The 14,573-nt window shown below is 39.0% G+C and overlaps 1 long non-coding RNA gene across 1 annotated transcript in view; it reads right to left on the bottom strand.

Moving 5' to 3' along the window:
• The window catches only part of LOC306798652, a 34,869-nt gene extending 20,728 nt beyond the window's left edge, over positions 1-14,141 (bottom strand). The window contains exons 1-2 of the long non-coding RNA XR_013773428.1: positions 14,024-14,141; positions 11,490-11,678 (exon numbers count right to left, since the gene is read on the bottom strand). This is a non-coding gene — a long non-coding RNA (uncharacterized lncRNA). The remainder of the gene's footprint in view (positions 1-11,489; positions 11,679-14,023) is intronic.
• Between the last annotated feature and the right edge of the window lie 432 nt (positions 14,142-14,573).

Here is a 14,573-nt window from a genome sequence, read left to right on the forward strand (position 1 = left end):
TGTGACCCATTCCATGCTGCAAACAACACCAATTGGTGAAATCAGCATCTTGGATAATCATTTGAGACAATAATTTTGTCCATAATTATAAGTGGACTTTTCTTGTCAAGATCCTTTAGCTTAGATCTCACAGAAAATGCAAACAGAAGCCAGGTTCCAGGAAAGTGCTTCAAAGGATGCTTGTAAGCAGATGTTCCCAGTTCCATCAGCCAGGGCCTTCCAAAGCCAGCCACAGGTACTTCCCTTCACTGCCCCAGCTCCACTGATAAACTACCATGGATCATCTCCCAGACAAAAATGCATGGGTTTGGGTTTGATTTCTTTCTGCCAAGGTCTTCATACCTTACTGCAGCTTTTAAATGTGGAACCTATGCAAACAAGGTCTCTGCATGTCCAGGCATCACTTACAGCAGTACAGACAGGACCTTTAGGTACAAACTACAGATTGAACAACAGGAATTAACCACACTCAAACAGTGATTTTCCAGGCTTCAATCCTGATAAAGTTCTCTAAACTCATTTGTAACAACTCATGAAATCTCACAACTCAAATTTAGTTCTTGACCCCCCTGCCCCACAAGAATCCCTGGAAAGGACACAAGACCAGTGTTCTGGCAGACTGGCACTGCATATTTTGCTTCTGCATGAGATAAAGAGCCCAGTTCACAACTTCAAAGTAGTATTATCCCATGATAAATCTTTGTTTGCATAACAGTCATATACACACCTGGCTGCTGCAGTTCTGTTCCCCATGGGCAAGGATTCTTGCCCATTAAACTCATTCTCAAGAACTGAGCCACTGAGCATCCATGCCATCCATTGCCAATCACCAGCAATGGTTTAACTCAGCCCAGCCCAAGTTCTTCAGACCTGTGTGTGTATACTCAATCTCACCAACTCTTGAAAAAATTGAGAAGACTCCTCTGGAACTGACTGCAGAGATGGATCATAAAAAAATAATTAGGTCAAGACAAGGCTATTGCCCCACATGAGGGCAGGCTGAACACACAACAAAATTTAAAGCTTGGAGGACACCTGACACTTCATTCAAAGGCCCATGCTCCACCCTTTACAGCATTTCCATGGAGATGCTGTCGCAGAGATGTGAATCAAATCCAAACTAGCCTGTGTTTATCCTCTCTCTTCCTAGGCCTTTATGTACTGTTGTGTTTCATCCCTTCCCTCCTGCACTACCTAGCATGTCCTATTGTTTTTTTCATCAAGTTATCTAATTAGTTTGGGGCCAGATCAACAGATTACTCACAACAGTAGGCTAAGCAAATCACCCATGAATAAGTGTTTACTGGATCAATCCCTTACACTGTCAGCTCTTCTGAGCAAAGACTGTATTTTATTATTCACATGCAGAGTAGTCTGTACACTAAAGGTGTTATATACATAATTCATTTAAAAATAATAATGGTACACTAAGAATGAATAACATGCCAGGAGGAAAGTTCCCTGACTGCACAACCATAAGTAACTCAGAACTGCTCACACACAGCTGAGGCTTGGAAAATCAATGGATGAAAAAGGCAAAAGTTTAAGGCAAAGGTTTCAGTCAAAGAACTAAGAGTAAGAGCTGCAGTGCTACTGCCAAAAAATTGTCAGGAAGACTCTTCAGAACTCTCTGTGCCCCAGATTAATCTTCTGAAGAAAAAACAATACCAAAGGAACAAGTATTCACCTACTCCTACTTGATATACTCAAGGGTAAACAAGGACTTGGAAATAGGAAGACAATGTAATGTATATTAAACATATGTAATATGTACTTGCATAATGCCATGCTTTTCAATGTGAGACACCTTATTGTGTTTATTATTTATAGATGGTATCTCAAAATCTACAACATACTTAAAGGAAACAAACACTTCTGCACCCCATTGTGTGGGGTGTGTGTAGCATCAGTGTGTGAGCCATTCATTGACAGACAATTTACATTTACAGAACACAGAGAGGACAGTAGAACATAAAATGTTTTATAATAAAGTATAAACCTATGGCATTGACCTTCCAGCTTCACCATTTAATCCAACCTAGACCCTCCAGCAACTAAATATTCATGACTAGCATGACCTCTGGGCTCTTCTCTCACACCCAGTTGTACCTAAAAGCCAGAGAATTAACCCTTTCACAAGTCAATGTCTTGGGGGAGTTGTCTTCTCCTCTTACTATTGTGCCAGTGTGGGTTTTTTCACGTTGCCATCTACAATAGCCTGGCTATTCTTCTTTCATATTTAAAAACCTTTATGCAAATCAAGCTGGTAGCACAGCAACCTAAAGATCTTGCATTAATGCAGGGTATTATTCACATATAAAAATTCCATTTAAATCCCATTAAGGTTATGACATAAATCCAAACAAAATAGAAAATGCACAGTTAAGGTGGAAAACTGACATATGTCTTCTAGGCTCTTAGCAGAAGAAAGCAGAATAAGAAACCTATTAGTGTGTCACCCAGTTGGAGCAAGGCAGAGAAGCACATATGTTACCTTCTTGCCTTTTAACTGTTGTTTCCACTGCATCTGGGATTCCTTTGTTTTATTTTTCCTTAATGTCTGTGTCCCAGTGTGAGGGGTCCTAGAAGAACACTTTTGTCTGTAAATACTTTAGGACAATACCTATTCTAAGGGACAAGAGAGGCAGCCTCCATAAAACAGCTGTAAGCTGGTGGGAAAAAAATCAGATAAGCATTTTATATTTTTCTGGAGGTGTTTCTGGTGGTTAGTAAAAGTCAGTAACACATATGACATTGTTTTGCAAGTGTCCCAATTAGCAGCACTGCTACTGCAAGCTGGAGGCACCTACTTTTGTTCTCACGTTTCTCCCTTTGAATTCCTGACACTTCATAGTAATGAACAGCACTGCAAAGTCTTGGAAAAGACCAGAATTATGCCTCTGCAACATTTAAAATGCTCTCAGCATGGCTGAGCTGAAGGAATGGGTGTAGGCAGTACTGCCTTTGGATAATCCACCACAAGTTGTGAGAATGTGGAGTGTGGTGGTGCTCCTGGGCACCTACAGCTTGTGCTGCACATACCTGCATAAGCAGATGCATCTCTCCACCTGTTGTGCATAAACTTCCATCCTGCAGCCTTGTAATAAGAATAAGGGGAAAGGGAAGAGGTTGGTTGAGCTTTTAGCTGCATTAGTCAAGCTACAGATGCTGGAGTTAGTTGTGAAATTACAATCAGAATCAAGTCCAGGGTATGTGCCTTTCCATATGTTTGTTACACAGGCAAGTATGGCATGGTGGGCTGTTATTGGAAAGTGTGAGGTTTATTCTTTTTCTTTGGAGTTGAATGCAACTTGATTGCAGTTCTTCTTCTTTTTGGTAATGATCAGTGTACAGAAACAAGCTGGTTCAGGCAGTGAAGCTGCTGTCTTGACTAGAATCCCAAGTTTGATTTGAATGAGCCATTCGTAAGACAGATATACATATGCACACACACAGGCACACACACAAAGCTTTGAAAGTGGTTCCATCTGTTTTTTTAGTAAGGCTGGGTGATAATTAGGAAAAGTAGAAATATTTGATGTTCTGGGTTTGAGACCTGACATGTTTTCCTTCGTGTTGTCATTGAACACTTCAGTCCTAAAGTGAATGGTATTAATTTGGCATACAGTAGAGCTGAGGATTAAGGTTTAGAGAGAGGGTGACTTTTTTTTTTTTTAATTTAGAGTATAATTTTTTTCACTCTGCCTTGGAAAAGTTATTTTTCCTCTCCTCTGTTCTAAGCAAACATTCTACAAATTACACTTTGAATAAAACACATCACAGACTTCCATGGAAACAGCAGTCAGCACGAGAAAAGAGTGGAAAATGCCCAAGGTGACAAGAATACCTTCTGCAGCGCCATCACAAGATACAAGATGAACCCTAGCAAGTACAGAAGAAGCTGACATGACAGTACAAGGCTAAGCAAGATCACAATGCTTGGGAGAGAGGGAGGAAAGGAACATATGTGCCCAAAGCCATCCTTTCCTGCCAATTATTGGATCCTTGACAAATGACAAACACTCAGGGTGTGTTTTGGATGAACCTTCAGAGAAGGTTGAGAGAATGGCTTAAATTGCCAATGTCCAATGTCTTCTTGGACACTTTACATTTTAGATTAATAAATAACTGCAATTAGACAAATATCTGTGAAGAATAAGAGTTGCCTATAAGTACATAATGTGCTGAAATTCATTGAAGATGCTTTTAGCCTTTGTCCTCAGAGGCCTCTTTCAAACTACATTGTACTGCTGCAGAAGTCAGGTCTTTACTGGCTTGTGAAGAAAAATGGATTACAAGGCCAACACTGTAAAACACAGAGATAAAATATATAAGTAGCTATCAACTCTGTGGACAGGTATATTTATGAGAAGCCTCTCCTAAAGAAGCAAGGTGGAGTTTTGTTTTTTTTTTTACTTACTGTAGTATTCTTACTCTTTTCAACATCCAAGTGCTGACTGACTTCTATTCCATCTTTTCTTCCCCCATTTCTAAATGTTTATGCATTCTCACCCAGACACTCCTCCAGAGTTCTGACACTATATTTTCTTCCACCTAGGATTCCCAGCAGCTCTCTTCCTCAACTCCACCTTATTCACAGCTCATCTGCTGCAGTCATCTGATCTGCTTCATGGCTCACATCTTCCCATCACATATGTTCCTTCCTCATCAAATAGGAGATTGCCTTCCACAATTGCCATTTCCACTGCTGCTCATTCTTGGTTTTGAGCATTTGCTACTCAAACCAAGTGCTTTCAGCTCCTTATGTTTCTAATCCTTTCTTCTGCACCTTTATTCTGTTCCTCATCTCTACCCAAATATCCTCCTTTCTTGAAATCTTTTTAAAAACAACATCGAAATGACAGCAATAGGCCAGTTTTGACCTTCCACCCAGAAGAGTCAGTGTGGTTTTCTGAAATTTTTAAGGGTATCAGTCTGCAGAGACAAGAACCAGCCTACTCCAGTTTTTACTGCCAAGAATGTTGCTCAGACTCTAGAGATAAAAGGATTAAGGCAGTATGTCTTAACAGGTCTCTCTAGGAACAGATAGACTGACTTCAGAGGTTTGCAGCTCAGTCTGCTCCAACCTTGCTGACATCCATGCCATCTAATCAAACTTGTCATCCAGTCAGATATGCTACTTGAACTCCTCTTTATGCTTTCCCCCAAATCAGAATCAACCCAAAGAAATCAGGTAGCTTAAATACTGGGGTTCAGAAGTGGAGAGTTTTAGAATTATTCACTTTGATATAAATGGATGGAAAAGCTCTTACCCAAGCAGCTCAGCCAGGAGGTAAAGCAGAAAAGGCTCCTCAGGAAGGGGATTTTGCTTTCATGGCCAGAGTTTTCAGTCCTACACACCTCCTCTGCATACGTGAGTGACTCTATTGACTTATCATGCATTCAAGTGCAGGAGAGGTTTTTTTAAGCAAGTAAAAGGCTAAGTGATTTGATCAAGGCCACCAATCAGCATGCCAGAGACAGGACTGTTAAAACATGCTAGTAAGCCAGTCAGATTGAAAGCTTAAACTCTGAAGACAGGAGTCACCTTTTATATATTTGAAGTGTGCCCAGAATAACAGCATTCAGTCCTTGATGATGATTCTGAGTAGCAGCCTAATGTAGATAGTAAATGCCACATAGACCAATGGGCATAAGGCTTTATATAGTTTTTAAATAACTCTTGGAATCACAAAACCATCAAAGTTTCAGCAGAATAAGGTGTATCCCCTTCTAAATGTCTCAGGCTATTTTCCTGGATTAATTAAAAAAATACTCTCCCAAGATAGCTTCTCCATATTAGAATTTACCTTTCAGAATGTTTTGTTCCTTTTACAACTCTCAGTGACACCACAGCATTTGAAGCATGAGTAGGAAGTTATGTTGAGTAGCTACTGTGAGAGGAAATAGAGGTGGAAATAAAAATTAAGAAAATATCACAGATAAAATTAAAAGGTGTTTGAAACCTCTTCACCTTATAGAGCCCATAATTGTGCTAATTATGAGGATTAACATGCTTCCTGTACACAACAAAAAGCTATTTCAGCTGCTGACAGAGATGGTGGGCCCACTCAGACACTGAAGTCCAGCCTACAGATTGCTTGCACACAGAGTCATGAAATAAATGTGGGTGTCCTAACTGGAACAGGGAAAGCACCAGTCTACCAGGAGGAACAGGCACAAGGCAATATCTCATACCCAAGAATGTACCTAAAACCAAACATATATACTCTTGATAAGTTATAAGAGGAGCTTCATTTTTGTCATCTGATCTGATAATCTTCAAAAATTGCACCAGTTGGCCTTATGAATTTCTGGATCAGCTGTTGCCATCCTCTTTAGTACTTGCTTAACACATATAATAATTTTGTAGAAAACTTGGGGTTCAAGTCCTCCCAGACTACCTTTCTACTATCTCAGTGAAGGACTGATTGATGATAAAAAGCATCACATAAGCATGAATACATTTCCTGACAGAAAAAAAAAATTAAAAAAAAATATTAAGCTTCAGAAATAGGTGGGCAAACCATGGGGAGAGTTATCCTTTTGCCAGCTGTCCAAACACACTTCACTTCTGAAGGACTAAGGCTCCATATAGTACACCAAAATTTAGCCCCAAACACATCAGAAAAAAGTCTCAGTAAATGAAATTCAGCACACATTCTCCTGTTCTGATACTCTTTTAAGCAACACTGCCTCAGGATACATTAGTTTCATTATCTCTGTGTCTATAATAAGATCCTAGTGCATGACAGCCAAAGATTGCCATTTATCCTTCCACAATGACATGTTTCATTTTGGTTAGTGGAAAGGGTATGTTATGTGAGCCACAGCCCTGTAATTTCTACTCAGCATCGTATCATGGACACGACATTTGGCCCTGAATGCTTCCCATGAGAGGAGGGCTATTGTACTGATTCAGAATAAATATTGCCTTCTTCTTCAACAAAAACAAAGTTTCACTTTTAGCTGAACTCTTCAGCACAGAAAATCTCTTGGGGGAAGAAAAGTATAAAGAACTATTTTAGAGAAAACTACATATTTTAGTTTTCACTTTTGAGGTGCATGTTTCCACACAGAGGAAGAAGCTCTCCTTAGATCTAAGACATACATTTTGCAATAGGAACAAGCAATTAAGTACCAGATTACTGCTGTGCACCAGTTCTGGCTTGGTTGAAACATTAATCTTTATTATGAAGACTGAAAAATCTAGACTCAGTTTATCCATCCTTGCTTTCCTCAACATTTATGAACAGTACCAAATGAAAAAGAGGAAGAATCAGAGACCCACCTTGAAATGTCTGTGTTAAATATTTCAGTATCTACAAATAGATACTTAGCCTCAGCATTAACTAATCCTAAATTAGTGTCTCCATGCAGTCAGGGAAAAGTTTCAGGCATCTTCAAAGAGAAACTCAAAAGCCTAGTGCTGAGTGGATAAAGTGATGGAGTTGAATAAAATGGTCAGTAAAAAATAGTGAGGAGTATCTGCTGTTTGGCTGAGGATATTTAATGTATGATTTAAGGCTGCTTTAATTATTTGCTTCCAGCTAGAGTTTACCCAGACCTGAAAACTCCTCCAAGCACTCAGCAATAGTGACATTTAGAGATCATGAGTTAGAAGTGGAAAATTTTCTGAGTAACTGCACTTTCTCATGACTCGTTAAAGGCATCTGCACCTTCTGTGTCAGAAAAAAAAAAAAGCAAAACAAACAAACAAAAAAGCAGAGAGTGGAACAGCAGAAGATCATACTTTTAAGATAGAGCTGATTCTTTCTATAATGGAAATATTATCATACGTGTTTTTCTGAGATTTTGGAGGACTTCATTTGATGATTGAACAGACCCCTTTCTATTTACTGTGGGCTTGTGCTTTGTAAGGCACACTTAATATTAATGGCACATCACTGGGACAAATTTTAGTATTTTAAAGTCTGTCCACCTCCTTAGTCTAGAGCACCACACTCATGTGAGCTATCTAGCTCAGCTTCACTGCTGAAAGCTGTGTCTTGACTGTCTGTGGAGCTGCAGAACAGACAACTAAGACACAGTAAGCTCCATAAAAATAGCAGAGTTGTTGGCAGTGAAGCCATTCCATATACAGGATGGTCAGGGACCCTAAATAGCTACTCCAGTAGGTTTTCTGTGCTAAAATCCTTTCTGAAAGCAATGTCTGTGAGCTACCATGTCTATAGAAGAGGCAGTTCAACCTCTCTGGAGTGGCACCACCAATCCCATTGACAGCACTGTCCCACCCAGTGGTGCCTCATTTTGCACATGGATTCACTGAAGACACAGTGATAATTATTTACCACTCTTCTTTCCACATCTCCCCTTAGTTTTCCTGGAGTGGGATCTAAATGCAAACCCAGTGGTGTGCCACTGAGGAACAATGTTTTGATCGGTATCAAAGATGTGGAAGAAAATTATGTAGAGGAAAATCCCATGCATGTTCCTCTTAAAGACATTTTTAAATACTATGGAAGAAGACAGGGCAACTTGCCTATTTTCTGCCAGTCACTCAAGGTTAATAAAGCTTATAAAAAGTAACAAAATCATTGATTCATAGAACAATTAAGGCTGGAAAACACCTTTGATCATTGAGTCCAACCATTAACCTAGCACACCATGTGCACCACTAAACCATATCCCCAAGTGTCATATCCACACATTTTTGAACACTTCCAGGGATGGCGATTCCACATGTCCTTGGGCAGTTTGTTAGGCTGACCAGAAAACAAAGCATGTCTTGTGAGTTTATTTCAAAAATTTGAGTACCTTCATGCAAAACATATTGTGATATCACAGCTGATGCAAGACACAATGAATAGAATGTTAACATCATTGGTGAGGGAGAGGGAAATATTCTTCTGATTAGACATCACCATGTTTAGTCACTTTTTCTGAACCTTATATTCATTTATGAGAATAATAAATATGAGGTCCCAAATCAGTTTATCCTATAGAATACACCTAAAACCAGTAAAAAAAAAAATTCGCTCCCTAAAATTGCCTTTTTCTCTCTACAGAGTACAAAGAAACTCTACAGTGAAGGTAATCCTTAAATTATTACTATATAAATGTCAAAAGCTAGGTGGAGAGAAGCTCAGGTCAGCTAACCAGAATTGCAAGCCCCAGTTCCACTCCTTCCCATGACTTCATACTATTCTGTTTTCCTTCCACCTGCAGTTTCAGTGTCTGCAGAAATCTTTAGTCACATCAAAAAAAGAGCCCCACAACAGTTTTTGATTATTACATCTTTGCTTAGCAGTTTCTCATGAACTAACACAAAGTACCATGCTTTATTTGCTTGACCATTCATGAAATTGTGAAGGGACACAGCTCTACTGGTACTTTATAATTATATTACCCCTCAGGAGCAGTAGGACCACCTTATACACAGTCCCTTTTGTCTATGGTACTGCCAGTCACACTTTGGGTGAGGCAGAAATCATGGTCTTTTCACAGTCAGAGTGTTTCTTAAAGATATATGCTTCCTATCAGCTTGTTAACACTGCTGCAAAGCATTAGGTAAGAATCTATATAATAGCATATATTGTTTCATAGACCTTGATTAAAATTTGTAAGATCATATTGATTACATTCCTAGTAAAAACAGACAGCATGGTTGAATTGTATACAGCATGTTTCAGGTTGCCTGTGCAACAGAAATAACAGGAAAAATTCTGAATAAGTTGCATTTTTTCCTATGTATTTTCTTAAATTTTGATTGATACTCTTTAGATGTATTGCATCTGATCAGAACATCACACTTCACAATCCTGAAATAAGCATCACTAGCTGATCTAAGCTTTGTCTCTCAGAAATGCAGGAGGATGAAGCATACAAGCAGGGATGTAAGTCTGCAGGCAGCTCTTCTGCCCCCAGGAGAACAGCAGCAGCATGAGTCCCTTGCAGGACTGATACCCCCAAACTCAGCTCTGCTGTGGCCCCCACAGGACCACTAGTTGTGACTGAGCTCTGGCCACATGCAGGGGCAGGGGTTGTATTATCCAGCTCCCCTCTCCAGAATCACAGCTACCCCTGCTCATATCCTTTTATTTTATTATCTCTGTATTCTCCATAATTTGAGAGACTGTTTCATGGCCATCTTCTCTCCCCACCTTCCAGCAAGTCACTGCTTTCCAGCTTCAGACTTCCTCTTAGTCACCCTCAGTCCTGTGACACTTTCTGTCTATGCATCCTCTCCTTGATGTTTTTATCCAGGCAGCAGAAATCATGATACCTTTACTCATCCAGCAATAGCTAATTCTGCTTGTCATGGACAAGGAGATTTTTCCCATCTTGCTCTCCTCTCTGCATATAGTAAATATTTGCATAATATATTAAGTATGTGGGGAAACCTCAAAAGATTTGGTTCAATGCCTTTTGGATAAGGACCTGAAAAGCTTGGCTGTTTGTGCAAACCTAATCCAAACAATCTGATTCTTGAGTTAATGGGCTGGAAATCTTGTGAGAACAGGTTGTCTCACAGTACAAGATTTCTCGTGAATTTTGCTTCCACTGCTGGAATGGTAATACAGTGAAAATAACCCCTTGTACTGTATTGACACACCTTTTCAAGTCTTCGGGACAAAGAGGGAAGAAAGTTACCCAGACTTTTCTAAGCCTTACAAAAGTAACAGTCAGCTTAAACTGATGCTTCAGGTGAGAACTCAGAATGGGAGATTACAACATCCAAGCAAGACAGCTGTTCTTTTATAGCAGTGTTCACCCACTTTATTGATATGCATCAGGTATTGGTAAAATAATACACTACATACTCTGACTGACTGGCTAATAGGAATCTGTCAAACTATGAATGCTATAACAGTCACATAATAATAACACAGCACTACAGAAGGTAATAAATTACATACTTGCCACCATCCTTCACGTATTCTATACGGATCATGGAGTTATGGTTATTGGTTGCAGTGTGTATTACCAGGTCCCAGGGTCACCAGAACAGAGTTAAATGATGTAAGGGAGTAAGTAAAATGATGATCTATGTTCAAAACCAGCACTAGCCTTGGTACCCATTTACCTCATGCAGTATGTTTATATACTAAGTGTGAATAATCAGGCTCCTGAAAAGGAAGAGGAAATTGACAATGCCAGGGGCAGAATAGCTCCTTCCATTTATCATTAATTTTGGATTGAAAGCATTATTTATTTCTGTAAGTGCTGCAAGTTGTGGGGATTGCTTAAAGTTGGTAAAGTTTCTCACACAGATCTATAAGACTCTCTATACACCCAGTACAGTATTTATTTCCTTCACCAAAGTTCATCTGCAACCATCATGTGGAAAGAAAGTATTCCAGCAGCTCTGTATACCACTCTCAGATAACAGCTGAGTCCCAGACCAAAGACCTCAATAATCCTGGCTTTTTGTTACTGCTACTGCTCATACTTGAGCAAAATGAGCTATTTCTTTCAATTTAGACAATACAGTATTTGTGCTTTAGTTTGAAGTATCATCCACTTACATTTTATTCATGAATCCTTTCAATTTCATTTTATCTCCACACTTCAGTGTATTGCATATCCACAGATTTGGTAGACCTCAAAGACAATGCTGATATATCATAACTTACACTCCAGGGAAGCACGAGGATGGAATACACAGTGGCTCTGTACAATCAGAAACTGCTTCCAAATTCACAGGGAAGATGGTTCTGAATAGGGAAAAACAAACATAGTTACAAAAAGCTGTATTGTTAAAAATTCCCAATTACATAAATCAATGATATTTTACACTGTACATGGATTTATAGACTATTTAGGATTGACTGATACAGCTATCAACCATATACTGTCAGCAAGTTATGCATCTCCTGGTGTCAAAAAAAAGAAAAAAAAACAGGGTGAGGCTGCTACTTTTACATCTGAGATTATATTGTGTGGTATTTTCAAAGCAGATGTTATCTCAGGAAAAAATATGCTTAGCAAGAGTTTTCATGTAAATAAATTTCTGCTGGGTAATCTATCATTGTTTGGATTTTTCCTAAAGTATTTATATAAACCCAAAGGTTTCTAAGAACAGCTATAATGCTGGAGGAGAAACCAGGACAGTGGGAAACAGTCTAGAGCCCAAATGCCCCAACTTAAAGGATCCCTAACTCCAGATCTCATTTGCTCTTTTACCTGTTTAGGTAACACCTAAAATAAGTTATCCTCTTTGTCCCATCTGTCCCCACTGCCTGCTCAACACATGCATTATGTCCAATTACACCTCTGGAAAGCATCAACACAGGCTGGCAAGAATAACCAGACAAATAGGGCAGCATCCATTCTCTATCCAGGCATTCAATTTGTCACGTATTTATTGCAGAGTGTGCTTTTAGTGTTTTCTGTGTCTGCCCTGCTGTGTGTGAGGCCAGACACAGCTCTGCACCAAATGTCAACCCGACTCTTTTGTGTGTGCCACCCCCCCCAACCCAAAAACAATGAGGTGCTCAGGTGTAATTGTACAGAATTTGAACAATAATCCTGGCGTTCTCCTGAAAATGAACACAAGTGCATGAAAGGCAATATACCCCTCTTTTGCTGAGTGCAGGGCTCTGAAAGGTCACACTGGGAGAGAGACTGTGAATTGTTTGGAAAATAGCCAATTTGATTACAATGGGCAATTCTGAGCTTATAGTTTGCTTGTGTCTATCCTGACTAAAGTGGCATCATTTGTAATAAAAACTGTATTGCAGAAGTGCTGTGGAAGGAATCACAAGCCCAATTTCCATTCTGCTGAAGAATCAGAAAGGGGCTTAAATATCAAAACTGATCTACAACCTGTTCACCATTGCCTACAACAGGGTCATCCAAAGCAGGTTCAGAAGCATTACATTGATATTAATACATACCTGCTAAACAGCCACAATTAACAACAATTTGGGGATAAAATGAACATGAAAAGCTCCTACCAAGTTTTGGAAAATTATTTTAATTTTTACAAATACCAAATACAAAACAGACAGAATTGAAGGCATTTCTTTGTTCTCCCTGTCTAGGTGTAGGACATGTCGCCCTACTGGAAACTGCCATGTGTTTTCCTGCTAACCCAGTGGCTAACAAGATCAATTCAAATTCTCACATAACAACAGTGATTCACTTGTCTGATTCACAAGTCTTCTTTGTCTCATTGCATGAAATGGCAGGATTCAAGATGCTAGTACAATACTACTAGTTTCGTCTGTAATTCCCAATATAAAGCATCACTGTAAGGGACACTTTGGAAAAAATGAGTTTTCCCAGACATGCTGTGTTTGTTCTGGATGTATTTCAAGATTATTTTATATTTGTCTAGGGTTTGCAGTTTCTTATAACTCTAATCCACTGGGGTGCATGTGCTCAGCAGGTCTGACACCTTTAGAAACATGGCAGCCCTAATTACAGGTTCTTGCAGGTGGGCTGCCTACAGAGTGAAGGTCCCTCTCAATTCCTTGCACATTTATAAGTATCTGATTAATGAATAACTATAGGTAGTTGTAGGTAGTTGCAACTGAAATTGCAAAGGACTTGCAAATGGCCTGAGTAATTTTAGAGAGGGCCACATCAACCTTCTTCTAAGTCTCCTTTTTTCATTTGGTCATATTAGAAAGCTACAGTGCAATCAGAGCTACTCCCTCCAATGGCCTGGCATGATGGCTGTATAATTCACTAAAAAAGTATTACCACATGATACTTTGACAGAAGTCAACTGTTTCTAGCTAAGTAATATGGTTGGATGCACCATCTTAATGGCAAGGGAGGAAAAACTAAAACTAAATAAACAAAAGTGCCACATATTATGTAATATAGCTAGACGTTTATTTAGGTTGTTACCTGCCTGAGCAGCTTTCTTCAAGTTTGTGAGATGGTGGTCAACCAGGAGAAGTCCATTCAACTTCTACAACAAAAGCCAAGATCTCTTCACACAACTTGGGTAAGTGTGCAGACTAACAGGAGACCAAAAATCCCTGCTGTTACAGTCTGTTCTATCAGGAAAAAAAAAATCTCAGTATCTGATTTACATTGGTAGCCTCACCCAAACTCCAGAGCTTGATGAAGATCACTTATCACTCCAGTTTTTTGGTATCCATGCATCGTCTCTTATTTTTTTTTTTCTGCTATTTTTGCTATTGAAAACTGTAAGTTAAGCATCATGACACAGTTCTTCACAAAGGAGCCTGTTTAAAAAAAATCAGCAAATTATAAATCTCTAGTCAGGATACCAAACTTCTCTCTGTCAAAAAGAAATGCAGAGAAATTTGCCTATTTGTAAACTTTCTGAGAGAGATAACAAGACGTTGTTAGAAAGAAGGGCTAGGCAGCAAATAATCTCCATATCCATAAACATTTGGTATTGAAATTGTTTTTGTAGCCTCAAAAACAAAATCTCACCAAATTGCAGAACAGTTTCAGAGGCAAAGGATTTTTTTTTTTTTTTTTTTTTTGCAAAAAGAAACAGCCAAAACTTCAACTGAAGTGTTCAACTGAAATGTTTCATTTTATAGTTTATCATTACTACTCATAAGAAAAAGTAGCTTCTGACTGAAAAAAATCAATGTTTATAATTATTTTCATAGTAAAGTAGA

The sequence above is a fragment of the Erithacus rubecula genome (genome assembly GCF_903797595.1).
Source record: "Erithacus rubecula genome assembly, chromosome: 2".
NCBI classification, from domain to species: domain Eukaryota; kingdom Metazoa; phylum Chordata; class Aves; order Passeriformes; family Muscicapidae; genus Erithacus; species Erithacus rubecula.